The sequence below is a fragment of the Muscardinus avellanarius genome (genome assembly GCF_963383645.1).
Source record: "Muscardinus avellanarius genome assembly, chromosome: 6".
NCBI lineage: Eukaryota > Metazoa > Chordata > Mammalia > Rodentia > Gliridae > Muscardinus > Muscardinus avellanarius.
Genome location: NC_137791.1, coordinates 79,520,590 through 79,535,376, shown reverse-complemented (window position 1 = coordinate 79,535,376; position 14,787 = coordinate 79,520,590).

Genomic DNA, 14,787 nt, shown 5'->3' with positions numbered 1-14,787 from the left:
GTGCTTTCTTTGTGTCCCAGGATGTGATCTATTTTGGAGAAGGTTCCATGGACTGATGAGAAGAATGTGTATTCTGTAGTTTCTGGATGAAATATTCTGTATATGTCTATTAGGTTCATTTGGTTTATACTTTTCTTTAGTTGTAAAGAGTCTTTATTCATCTTTTGCCTTGAAGATTGATCCAGTGGTATGAGAGGCGTATTGAAGTCTCCCAGAATTATTGTACTTGGGTCTATTTGAGATCTGATATCCCAAAGGGTTTGTTTTATGAATGTGGTTGCATTCACATTTGGGGCATAAACATTTACTATCATTATATCATCTTGGTGTATTGTTCCTTTTAATAAAAGGAAGTGCCCTGATTTGTCTCTTCTGATGTGTCTTAGTTTAAAGTCTGTTTTGTTGGATATCAGGATTGCTACCCCTGCCCGTTTTTATTCTCCAGTAGCATGGTATATCTTTTTCCATCCTTTTACTTTCAGTCTGTGAATGTCTTTGGCTGTTAGGTGAGTTTCTTGCAAACAGAATATATTTGTGTTATGTTTTTTGATCCACATTGCCAGTCTATGTTTTTTGATTGGTGAGTTAAGTCCTCTGACGTTAAGAGTTATTATTGAAATATGATTTTTGTTTTCTGAAATTTTGTGTTCTGTCATCTGTTTGGTAGCTTTTTCTTTCTTCTTTACTTAGAAGCCCCTCTGGTCACTTTCCTATCTTCTCTGGCTCTGAAGTCTGTTTCTTTTTTCTTCTCAATGGTTTATTTCTTTAAGTATTTTCTCTAGTGTTGGCTTTGAATTCATAAATGTTTTGAGATTTTGTTTATCTTGAAATACTTTTATTTCTCTGTCAGCTTTGCATAGTAGTTTTGCTGGATAAAGTAATTTTGGTTGGAAGTTATTTTCTTCCAAGGTCTGGATCACATCATACCAGTCTCTCCTGGCATTCATGACTTGTGTTTTATAGTCTGGAGTGATTCTTATTGTTTTGCCTCTGTATGTCACCCGACCTTTTGTTCTCACTGCATTTAAGATCTTTTCCTTGGCCTCTATTTTAGTCATTTTGACTATTATGTTGCGTGGGGAGGTCCTTCTTTGATCTTGTCTTAATGGTTTTCTATATGTCTCCTGAACATGAAGATCTATCTCTCTTTCCATGTTTGGGAAATTCTCTGAAATTATTTCTGTGAAGAGATTATGGATGGCCCTGGTCTGTACCTCTATCTCTTCTTCAATGCTTTTTATCTGTAAGTTAGGGCATTTTATGTTGTCCCAAATTTGCTGCATGTTTAAGTTTTGTTGCTGTAATGGCTTCTGTATACTATTGACTGTGTTTTCAGTTTTGGATGAACTGTCTTAATAAATAAAAAATTAAATGTATGACCCAAAACAGAGTCTTTTAAAGGTTACATAATGATCAAAGAGTGAGACCCTTAGGAAGAGTAAGAAAGACATTCCTTTAGATAAAACAAAATTACATAAGTATTATTGATATAAGAATTTCTAAGAATTATTTGGTAAGATGATAGACAGACAAAAACATTATCCTTTAAAGGAAAATAAAGATGAGGAAACATTCCTAACAGTTTCCACTCAGTTTTTCTGTTTTCAGATACATCAACAGGAATATTCTAATAGCTTTGTAGAAGTTCATTGTGTGGGGGGGGTGAAGATAAATTTTGAACGTATCTAGCAAATCTATTTCACAGAGCATGGGTTTACCTCATGCTTTAATTCTGTTATTGCATACTTCCACAGCCTGCATCCTACATTAATCTTCCACTCCATATGTCAGCTACTTTGCCCTTTTTGTCATGGTTTTAGTATTCCCCTAAATAAAGCATTTATGGTGAAACATTCTATCAGTAGATACTTCTATTTAGATAAAATATTTCTTTGTGCTTCCAAAGGTATCTACCAAACCTCTTACGGGCAATCCCATTTAGAAACAGGCAAGCAAAGTGACAGCTTGTTTCTGCTCAGGTACCCACACGTCTCCAGCATCCTCATTATAAAGTGTGGGAGTCATCACTCAACCAACTTCCCACTCTTGCTTGATTATTCTCAGAATCTGCCAGTCAGGCTTTGTGAAGAGCTCATTCCAAAGCTTTCTCAGATGAGTAAAATTTTGTTCTTATTCATTCCATTGAGAAAGATATTTCTGGGTATTAAAAATTTATGTTCCAAGATCCTCTTTGAAAATCTTGACTGAGTCTTATAAGTTGGTTAAGGACATTTGTGAAATGCATTGCTAGAGACATTGGAAGCTGATGTTGGGTGGAAACCTCTATATATGTTTTTCTATCTTTATTTTTCATCACAGATGTGCTTCTTTCTGTTATTTTACTAATTAATGTTAAAAGTCTCTTAACAGCCAGGCATGGTGGCACACACTTGTAATCCCAGCATTTGGGAGGCTGAGACCAGAGGATCGCGGTTCATGAACAGCCTCAGCTACTTGGTGAGTCTCTCTGCAACTTAGTGAGACCCTGTTTTAAAATAAAGAATAAAAAATAGGGCAGGGGGTGTAACTCAGAGGTGAAATGCCCCTGGGTTCCATCCCCAAACCTGTAAAAAAATAGTCTCTTAACTATAATATTTATTCAACTTTATCCATGGGAGTGCAAAACACATAGAAATCCATGTTTCTTCACTCATTTTAAGAGTTAGACTCTTTAACCCTTATGTGATTTTTTTGGGGGAAGAGTATTTGATAGCCCCTTCTGTACATTTTGTAGGTTGGCATTGCTAAGTATTTGCTCTGACACATGAATAAAGAAAAAAATCTTAGCATTTTCTTCTGTTTTCCTATCTATCTCATTATCTTTTGTTGTTAAGTTTTAGAGGCTTCTTGTGCTACCACAAAAAGACTTTGACATCTACTTATAAGTTTCTTTTCTAGCACCACATTTTTTTTATCTTTAAGTTCACTAAAGTTAATTTATGTAAATACTTCTCCCTCTGAGAGGAGGAACATAAACTTCCTGTATCTTTAGTATGAGAGACACATAGTTACTTCATTCTAAAGACTGCAGTATGAAACAGGAAGGAGGAGGAATAACTTGACAGTAAAGAAATCTGAAAATATGAGCTCACCAGGTAATCAAATCAACATCACAAATGGTAAATTGTATCAACAGTATATAATGATGTAATGAAAATGGTACTTTTCTTCTGAGGTCTTCCTCCCCAAAACATGGTCTTCACCTAATCATGAGAAAAATGTCAGATGCATTTCAATAAAGACATACTACAAATACTTGATTGGTGCTCCTCAAAATGGTCAAAGTCACCTAAAAGAAATAAATTATGAGAAAAACTAGAATTAAGAGGATTCCTAATCACAACCAAATGTAATGTGGTATTCTGAATTAATACTAAAATATATAAAGAACATTAAGTAAAAACTGAAAATCTGAGTCAAGTATGGGCTTCAATATTAATGTAGCGATACTGATTCATTAATCATAACAAATCACTCTCCAATATAAGATGTTAGTAATAATGAAAACTGGGTATGGGAAAAATGGGAACTCTATAATGCCTTTTCAATTTGTCTGTTAATCTAAAATGTATTTTTTCTTATAAAAGGGTTTTTTAAAAAAAAGTGGGGAAATGTAAACTCCCAAAATCTACAGCATGTAATAATTTGCAATTTTCTGTCAGTAACAATGAAACTGATACATGGGTTATGAAGTTGAGATGTGACAAACATGTCCTTAGGGTAGTGACAGAGCCCAACCTATCATTAGATACATCTGCACAACTATCTGAACTCCAGTGTGCACCTCAGCCAGCCTCTGATCTCAACTCCTACCTTCCTATTCTTACTGGTGACAATATCCCAGTGTGATTTAGATAATGATGAAGTAGAAAACCAAAGCAGAAGACAGTTTGACATATGGAGATGGAAGAAGATGCACTGACATACACAGAAAATAAAATACAAACAAAATTCTCCTTAGGGAGACTTGTTTTGACTGACTGAAAACACAGTAATGCTTGGCTATCGTTCAGTAAAAGTGAAGCTCCAATTTAGCTTTGCTTGTGACTTTCTCCTTAAACCATATCATTGTCTTGCTTTGTACTCTGAGAGATCCCAGCTTCTAACCATTTCTTTTTTTCCTCTTAACTACATTCTCCACTTATTCTTCAGATGCAATAATTGAGATTGAATTTCCAGTCCTAAATTTTATCTTACCTCCTGACTGTCACCTGCACTACTTGTGCCAAACACTCTGCCTCACTGGTCAGAATGGCCTTCAGTCTAATTTGAACATAACCCTGAGATTGCCCATTTAGCCCTAAAAACAAGGAAGTTGCAGCCAAAATCAGAGATATCCTAGATGAGTTATATATTGACTAGACATAGACAAGAAATGTTCATGTTCAAGTGGGTCCCCAACTTAAGAAGCATAAAGCCTAAATTTAAGCCTGCTTATCTGTATCTTCACCCTTTTTATCCATATTAGGAAATGTTTATGCAACAGTTTATGTTATGTTCATGTTTTATTTTACATATAAAGAGAAATATATGCATTTATAGTTATTTTACCGTTCTGAAATAGAATGCTGCCACTAAAAGTTCCATCCATTAAAAACCACAATAAAAAAAATCAAGTAAAGGCTTCCCTGGATCCTCTTCTCATAGTGTATTATGGTCCAGACAAATTTAAACAAAAATATTCTAAATATAAGTCCTCCCTTACTGAATTTTAATGTGACGTTTACACAAATGTGTGTATTGCACACATACACATTGCATTCTTATGCATGTTATTTAATTGGGACTTCTATATTCTTTAATTTTAGTACAATGCTTTGAGAAAGGTAATATTGAATTTCACATGATTAAATTCAGAAAATTTAAAGGACATGCTTAAGATTCGAGAAAGCCAAAACTTAAAATCAGGTCTTCTGCTTCCAAATACAGATTTCTTGAAATCAAACCTCTCTTAATCGCACTCTGGATCTTTCCAGGAACACCCAAGTCAAGTTCATAAGAATTCATTATCAAACATCTGTTAATCTCTGTTCTGGGAATTTTAGAAAATATATATGAGTAAGTAAGCAAGCTACAGTTTCTTTGTTTAAGTACTAGGTAGAAAGAAGTAATTGCTACTTGTACTTGACGGGTTCAGTCAAATGTGCTGTATTCCACACAAGCTGGTCAACATTTGACCACTCTTGAGTCCTTATAGAAAAATTGCATTTCTGTGTAAGAATTTAGTAATAGAGCCATTACTTTTATACTTTAAATGTTGGCTGGAGACTTCCTGTCCTTGGGAAATCTGATGAAACTTGATGTAAGTAAGTACCATATTCAAAGCTAGGAAGGAATCTAGAGTTCACCCAACAAATCCTGTGAAATCCTGTAGCTTGCTTGTACTTCTGTGGCCATCATGGTGCAAATCCAAGTCTACCCCGTATTACATATACAACATCCTACTAATTGCAAAATATCTATGTTTTTATAGCTTTGTCATGGCATTGGTTGGGGACAGCCAAAGGTGAGGGTCCCATTTAAAATAATTTATCCTGTGTATCTCACCAATTCATCTTTACTCTTGTATCTCCCTCTCCCATTTCATGGTCTTTTGCTTTCTTACATAAAATAATTCTACTTGTATTTAGCATGCCTGAGAAACTTTCATTTATCCTATTTACACATTAGAGTATTTTTGTTAAAAATAACAATTTTATTTCTTTATTTTTTATTTCTTTTTTTCTCCTCCTCCTCATCTTCCTCCTCCTCCTCCTCCTCCTCCTCCTCCTCTTCTTCGTCCTCCTCCTCCTCCTCCCCTTCTTTCTCCTTCTTCTCTCTCCATTCTTTGGGGAACTTGCAGTCTTTTCATTTGAAAGAATTAATACTTATTTAAGTGCAGCATAACTATTCTCAAAAATCCACAACTAGTATATATGGAAAAGTATCAAATTTACTACAGTAGACTCTCTTTAGAAACAGGCATGACTACTAGAAATACTAACATGCTGACCAGCCAAGAGCATATATTACTTTTAATTTTGGTGGTAGTTGTGGTAGTTATTATTATTGTCTATTGATACTCTCACTAGTCATTAGATCACTTTAGAAAGTATTGATCTATTTTATTAGGGATTTAAATGTTATTATTATTATTATTATTATTATTATTATTATTATTGGTGGTACTGGGGTTCCTGGAAGCCCTTCTACCTCCGCGCTATACTCCCAGACCTATTTTACATTTTTATTTGGAAACAGGGTCTCCTAAGCCAGTGAGGCTGGCTTTGAACCTGCGCGATCCTCCTGTCTCTGCCTCCCAAGCGCGGGGATTACAAGCGTGCGCCACCACGCCCGGCCTAAATGTTATTTTTAAAGATAACTTTTTTTGTGTAGTACTGGGGTTCCTGGAAACTCTTCTACCTCCGGGCTACACTCCCAGACCTATTTTTTTAAAATATATTTTTATTTGGAAACAGGGTCTCCTAAGCCAGTGAGGCTGGCTTCGAACCTGTGTGATTCTCCTGTCTCCGCCTCCCAAGCCCGGGGATTACAAGTGTGCCCCACCACTCCTGGCTTAAAGATAACTTTTTGTCTTTCAATTCGTTAAGTGTTAATAACTATTTTTAAAAAAACAAGAACTAGAACAAAATGTATTAAGATCATCACATGTGTCATATAGACTATAAATAAATAAAAATATTTATGTCAAGTAGACACAAATAAGTATAATAAATAAAATAGCCGGGCGTGATAGTGCATGCTTGTAATCCCCTCGCTTGGGAGGTGGAGACAGGAGGATCGCGCAGGTTCGAAGCCAGCCGTGCTGGCCTAAGAGACCCTGTTTCCAAATAAAAATATAAAAATAGGTCTGGGAGTATAGCCCGGAGGTAGAAGGGCTTCCAGGAACCCCAGTACCACCAAAAAAAAATATATATATATATAATATTTATATACTGATATAAATATAGATGCATACATATAATAATCAAGACATATGTTTTTACTTTCTTAAGGTTTTCCTAATGCTAAATTATATTAATTATATGATATGATATGATATGATATGATATTTTGGTGGTACTGGGGTTCCTGGAAACCCTTCTACCTCTGGGCTACACTCCCAGAACTATTTTATACTTTTTTATTTGGAAACAGGGTCTCTTAAGCCAGTGCTGTTGGCTTCGAACCTGCACAATCCTCCTGTCTCCTCCTCCCAAGTGCAGGGACTACAAGTGTGTGCCACCATGTCCAGCTCTAAATGCTATATTATAAAAACACAGAGTTGGAAAGATAATTAACAATCATCTGATCACTGTTTTTTGGAAAGCAATATGAAGAAATTGAACTCCCAAATTTGAAGATCATTTGTGTCTCATTAGAAAGAGTTATTGTTAAATTTTTTTCCTATGTTGCAAAAATGTTTTCTAAGAACATAACCTGGGCTTACTCCAGTAATAAAGACAAATATGGATAAAAACATATCATAACTAGGGCAGAGCTTAGTCTGTAATATTTTGACTACTTTTATGTTATATTCTTAATTCTGAAAACAAATCATGAAAAACACCTATATGTCTTCCAGGTTTTTTTTATTATTTTATGCTAACTTTGGCCAAAATGCAGAATTTACATTTCTGTCTCTAAAACAAAGTCATAAAGAATTATTGATCTGCTGGGTGTTAAGAAAAAACAGAACCGGGACACCTAAGAGTTATTAGAAACCCATTTGCAAATCTTTCAAAACTGGGGATAGTATTTCACCATGAAGGATGATATTATCCATGCTGCCAAGTCCTATTGTTCTATAAGTTACTGAAAAATTTAAATGAATTTGTGTTCTTTTGCAAACAAATATGGGTGCATTTACTGTAAATAACTAATTTCTACACTCTCCAATAGCAAAAATATAAAAATATGGGCCTGGTGGAAAGGAGAAGAAAGAGAAAGAGAAACCACGCATCCTTGCAAAGCCAACAGAATTGGGAACCACCTGGCCAAGCCACATATCTCAGCCTTGGGGCAAAAGAAGACGTGACAGGAAGGGAAACATGACATTTCTGTCACCCTGTGTTTGGTAGCTGTGGGAATAGGTATAAGAACTTGCCATAAGCTAATCATTTCCAAAGAACTCATTCAGGTTTCTGTGCTTACTGAAATCCACATCAGTGATCCTGAACTGAAGTGCTGATTTAGTAGGTAGTCACCACATTCACAGGTGACTGCCGAGAACTGAAGAAAGAATGGAAGGTCAGTATTGTTTTATTCATATCAGAAATATATGAAAGCAGCCATGTTTCTGGCTTAAAGATATTGTAAAACTTAATAAAAAAAAGAAGTTGAACCAGAAGTAATAGCAATCATTCTCTATGGAATAAAGTTTCAGCAGCAAATCCATTGGGACTCATCTAAATACCAACTTAACTGAGCAGAAAAACAAGGAGCACATCCAGGAGAATGGCTAAAATAAAAGGATAGCGACAGTCATTGGTGTGGATGTGGAGAGATGGAATTCTCAACTGTGCTGGTAGGAGTGCAGATGATATAGTTTGGAGAACTGGTCCCATCTACTGAAGCAGACATAGATGTTACTTAGACCCAGAGCCATAGTTTGTTAAATGTTTTCCAAAGGCATATATGTTAAAGGATTGGTCGTTAGCCTGTGCCATACTGGAAGATGGTAGAACCTTTTGGAGGTGGAGCCTGGTAGAAGGAACATAGGTCAATAGGCGCATGTCCTGGAAGGGGATATTGGGAAACTGGCCCCTTCTTCTCTGTCTTTCACTTCCTGGCCACCATGTGGTGAACAGCCTCTTGCCATGATATACAACCTCACCACAGGTTCAAAAGCAATGCTACCAATGGACTGTGGACTGAAATTAACCAAAACTCGGAGCCCAAATAATCCTTTCTTCTCAAGTTGATCATCTCAGGTATTTTGTCATGATGAAAGAAAGCTGATGTATGCAGTCCCTTCTTGGGTAAATGCAGTAGAAATACATACATACATTTCTAAAATGTGGTAGATTGTTCATGGCAATACTGTTTGTGGTGGTATTGAATTGGAAATTAGTCCAGAATATATGATAACAGAAAAAATAAATTGAAGATAAGAGGATCATAGCTATGAGGCAAGTCTCAACAACTTAGTGAGACCCTGTTTTAAAACAGAAAATATAAAAGGGTTAGGGGTGTAGCTCAGAGGTAGAACGCCCCTGGCTCGAACCTCAATATCACAAAAAATAAGTAAGTAAATAAGTAGTAGGCAAATAAATAGTCTATGATATATTCATACAATGGAATAATTTATAGCATTGCAGCAATATTGATTGAAAATCTATAATTATACACAGAAATATGGTTGAATTTCACTAGCATATTGTCAAGTTTAAAGACTTGAACACAAAAACCTATATATTACGTAATTCTACTTATAAAAAAGCAAAATATTAGGATCATGGTGAGCCCTGGGACACAGGATGTGATTAGAAAGAAACATAAAAAGGATAGTGGCATAATGATAATATTCTGTTTCTTGAACTGGGAGCTAGTTTAGGTTTGTGAAGATTCACTGAGTTTGAAATATATACACTTTTCAGTGCAACAAAAATCTTTAAGAAATAACCAGTAAACATTCTCTAAAGTATAGAATAATGAAATGTGGAGAAACAGGGAAGATAGCTCAACATAGACTATGGATGTAGGAGATGAAATTGAAGACTAATCTGTGTGGGAGGATAGGTTAGGTTCAAGAAATACAGGGCAGTATTGTCATTCAAAGATACAAAGCCAGAAGGCAGCTCAAGATATGCTCGAGTTGATCTTGGTGAATTATATATGAGCTAGTCTGAAGTATCCAAGAAGCAGAGGTCAATATATAATTAATATGCACAAAGCTTATTAACATAAATTACGTGTAAGATAAAGTACAAGGGCTCTGGGAGAGGTTTAAGGTGCCCTCGAAGCACCATGCACCATGCATCTATTACTCCAAGTGAAGTGGGAGTCAAGGCAGGTTAGACAGAAGCATCTCGGACTGCAGTGCAGGTCAAAGAAAATGTCAGCAAGATCACTGGGAAATTTTAGAGCCAAAGTGACCTGTCAGAGAAAAAGTCCGTCTCCCAGGAAGAGGTCTATTTTAGCATCTCTGCCAGGCTTCCTTATCAGCTAGGAGCAATCAATGCTCAGGAAGTCTGAGAAGAAAGTGGCAATGGATGTCAGAACATCCATGGAGCTGTCAGTCAGTTACATTCCTTGCAGTTGATGAAGAGGAACATTTCCACGATGGCCACAGGAAGAGGAACAAGCTCATGATAATGGGATGCTGGTTAAAAAAAAAACCTCTGAAATGAAAGCCCTGATTTATGGCATTTGCTAATTTCCAAAACATGAATGATCTCACCAGGTCCCTTTTCAAGCTATCAAGGATTTTACACATGGATGGGGAAATTTCTGAGTGTCTGTTCTGATCATCTGCTCTCATGAGCCAGTCTTAGCCGGCTTCAGCACACGCTGCCTGTACAGTTTCACTGCAATAGGTGTGTGTGGGGGTGAAGCCTGGGTTTACAAAGGGAAACCTTTAGACAGTGTTCCAAATAGGAAGCCTTGTGTTTTCTCTCCTTCCACCCCCACGCAAGGTAAGAGAAGATGGGCTGAAGGCTATCCAAGAGGGCATGCTTTCCTTAGTTGGCTGACAGAGACATATTGGGGAGTTGGAGCCCACTTTGTGAATTTTCTGGAATGACTTGCTCTGTGTGATACGTCTATGTGTTGTGTGTTTCTGTGTCATTGCATTTGCATCTCTACCTTAGTAAATTCAGGTTGACACTGTTTCTCTCATTTGATTTCTCTCTTATTTATTTATTTTGTGATACTGGAGATTAAACCCAGGGCCATGCTACCTCTGAGAGCCCTATTTCAATTATTTTTTTGAAACAGGGTCTCACTAACAGACCTAAACTAAAGGTGCTGTTAACCTCACTAAATCATTGAGGCTGGCCTCAAACTTGTGATCCTCCTGTCTTAGTCTCTCAAGTACTGGATTATAGGCCTGTACCACCACACCTGGGTTTTTCCCTCTCTCTTTTTTTTAAACACAATCGGGTCACCTGGATGTTGTGTAATAGTTAATAACAATAGTTTTGTGATAATAAGGAAAGGCAAGACCTATATATAACTCCCTACCATCATCTATCTATCATCTAATTTCCTAGAAAAAAGACTATCACCTTAATTCCTTTTTCTCTCTAAAAGTAGTCTGTCATTAGGTGGTGAGAAACAATGGTGTGCATGACACATTTTGTTGATAAAGTGTGGTTTATCTAAGCTAAGCACTGTAGGCTTTTCTGATCTGCACTCCTTCATATTTCCAAATGATGAGAGTGGTCTGGATGGCTGGTGTTAATGTGCTTCTAATAAATTCATGCTCCCTCAGGAGAGCAAAGAAGGGCTATTTATTGAGTACCAACAGTGAACACTGTGCTAGGTGTTACACTGCAAAATTGTGGGGTCATTTCAGGGAAGGGCTTGGGCTCAGAAGGTATCGGTGACAGCAGAGGCATGACGGGTGCCTGGGGAGGAGAAGGCCCACCTTTGATTCAGGAGTGTTCACCGCTTCTACACTTACCTGGTGGACAAAGATTAAGAGGCAGGAGTGATTCCACGTGAAACAGCTGCAGTACACTGTCCTCCATACAACTTTGCCTCAGTGGCTGATTTATTTCCTACTATTTTATCACAGTGCATATATAGAAAGGAAGAGTTATAGCTATAGTTTGGTAATATACATATGATAGTTATTGCAACTTTACAAATTTATATTTACTAACAAAGCTTCTAAGTAGCATCAATTTACTACTAGGACCATGTTATGGGTTGAATGGTGCTACCTGCCCCCAAATCCACGCATCTAAAATCCTAGCCCCCAGTGCTTCACAATGTGCCCTTACTTTCACGTAGGTTAATTGCAAATATCATTAGTTAAGATGAGGTCATACTGGAATAAGGCGAGTTCTTAATTCAATATGACCAGAGTCCTCATAAAACAGGGATATTTTGATAACACATGTATACAGGGAGAACACCAGTTGGAGGGGAAGGAAGAGGTGAGATTAATAATTTTTAAAGCCAAAGCACCCAAGATCTGCAGCATACTACCTGAGGCTAGGCATGGCAGAGACTCTCACATCCCTTAGAAGAGAGCAGCCCTACTGACACCAGGACCTTGGATTTCTTGTCTATGGAACCAAGAGGCAGTCAATGTCTATTGTATAAACCACCCAGCTTGCTGTTCTCTGTTACAGCAGCCCCAGAAAATGCACACAAACTGTATATTAAAAATCATATAAATACTTTGGTGATTAGCAGTACCATGTTCTCACTGTAGCAGTTATGTGTGGTACTGCATATTAATTTTTAAAGGAGGATGCTCTTGCAACATTTTATAATAAAGATCTTGGCTAGAAGTTCTCGTGATATGTGGAAAAGCAGCATTGAAATCTTTTAAGAACACAAGTTGGGACCAAGACTGACACAGTAATAAATCCTTTTTCTATAATTGCATAGCCCAGTGTCTCGGGAAAAACAATCTGAGATTCAATTTCTTCATTCTGGAAAATGGTAGCTGAGCATGGGGGCACATGCAGATAATCCCAACACTTGGGAGGCTGAGACAAGAGGATGACAGGGTTGAGGACAGCCTCAGCAAGTAAAGAGACTCTCGTTAAACTTAGTGAGACCCTGTTTCAAAATAAAAAATAATGCGCAGAAAGATAACAACTGAGTGAAGCAGCACCTACCAGCCCTGCTGACACCCGATCTCCATTGCTTCAAAAACAGTACTCTACTGCAAGGTGTGGTGGCACACGCTTGTAATCCCCGCCCTTGGGAGGCGAGACAGGAGGATCCGGCAGGTTCGAAGACAGCCACGCTGGCTTAAGAGACCCTGTTTCCAAATAAAAAAGTATAAAATAGGTCTGGGAGTGCAGCCCGGAGGCAGAAGGGTTTCTAGGAACCCCAGTACCATCAACAAAACAACAAAAAACATTCTACATTCTGGCTCTACAAAGCCAGAAAATACTCTCAGTAGAGGAATGAAAAGGATAGGTACAAGGGACAGGGGAAAAGATTAGAAGACTGATCAGAGAATAGTAAAGAAACCCACCCACCTTGCAGCAGCAGGCCCTACAGCGGCGCCATCTTGCCTCACAGCACTGGACTCCAGAGACAAAAAGGAAAACCAAGGACCTGAAATGAGCAGCTGCACACCACTGGGGTTGTAAGCCATCAGTTCTTCCTGTGCAAACACCAGCTACAATCTCCAGCAGTAATGGCTGAGCTCACCATGCCCTCCAGGGATCCAGAGTGGAGCTCAAATCCAGAACATTGAGACTCCTTCTAGGGGGCATAAGTTCAACACTACAACACATAGGCACAGATAGAAACCTTCTCAATAAGACCCCAAAGGCACAAGAAATAGAAGCAATCGATATGTGTGATTGCATGAAGCTGAAGAGCTTCTGTACAGCAAAGGAAACTCAAGAACCCCAACTGAAAGCCAACAGAATGGGAGATGATTTTTGCCAACCACTCCTCTGATAGAAGACTAATATCTTGAATATACAGAGAACTCCAGAAACTCAGAACTAAGAAAACCAGTAAGCCAATCAAAAATGGGCAAGTGATTAAATAGATACTTCATGAAGGAAGAAATCCAAATGGCCAATAAATGTATAAAAAAAGGCTCAACATCATTAGCAATCAGAGAGATGCAAATAAAAACTACCCTGAGACTTCACCTAACTCCAATTAGAATGGCAATCATTCAAAACACAAACAGCAACAAATGCTGGCGAGGATATGGAGAAGTGGGAATTCCAAAACATTGCTGATGGGATTGCAAATAAGTGCAACCACTTTGGAAAACAGTATGGAGAATCCTCAGAAGAATGGGAATGAACCTACCATAGGATCCAGCAATACCACTTATGGGCATCTACCCAAAAGAAAAGAAACCAAACTACCAAACTAATGCATGCATATCTATGTTCATAGCTGCACAATTCACCATAGCCAAACTATGGAACCAGCCAAGATGTCCATCAACAGATGAATGGATTACAAAACTGTGGGATTAGTATGCAATGGAATTTTATTCAGCCATAAAGAAAAACACAATTACATCATTTACAGGTAAATGGATGGAACTGGAGGACATTATGCTAAGGGAGATTAGTCACAAAAAATAAGAAATCGGATGCTATCCCTGAAATACAAAAGCTAGGGAGAAATGGGTCACAGGAGGAACTCTATATGAAGGAGATTCTATAGATTAACACATAAGTTGACCTAACTGAAGGAATGGAAGGGGGGAAGAGGGAAACTCTCTAAAGCACATGATCTACTTTAACAAACATATCAAAGTCAATCACTAAGCCAAGTATGAGAAGGAGGGAGAGGGAGGGGTGGAGTGGGAATTGGGGAAGAGCTAATTGGGTAATGTATGCAGATATGTCTACACCATCTTGTATCCCTTTAAGATATATAACTACAATGCACCAAAAATTAAAATAAAAAAAATTTAAGTAACACTAGGGTTGTATTGTGGAGGTAGAATGCACCTGGGTTTCATCCCCAGCACCACACACACACACACACACACACACACACACACACATACACAAACACACACACAAATGGTATATAATGTTCACAGCATAGTTATTATAAAATTATATAATATAATAAATGAGAAACACACAGAAATCAATAAAATATTTAAAAATATTTTAAATAAAATATTTAAAATAT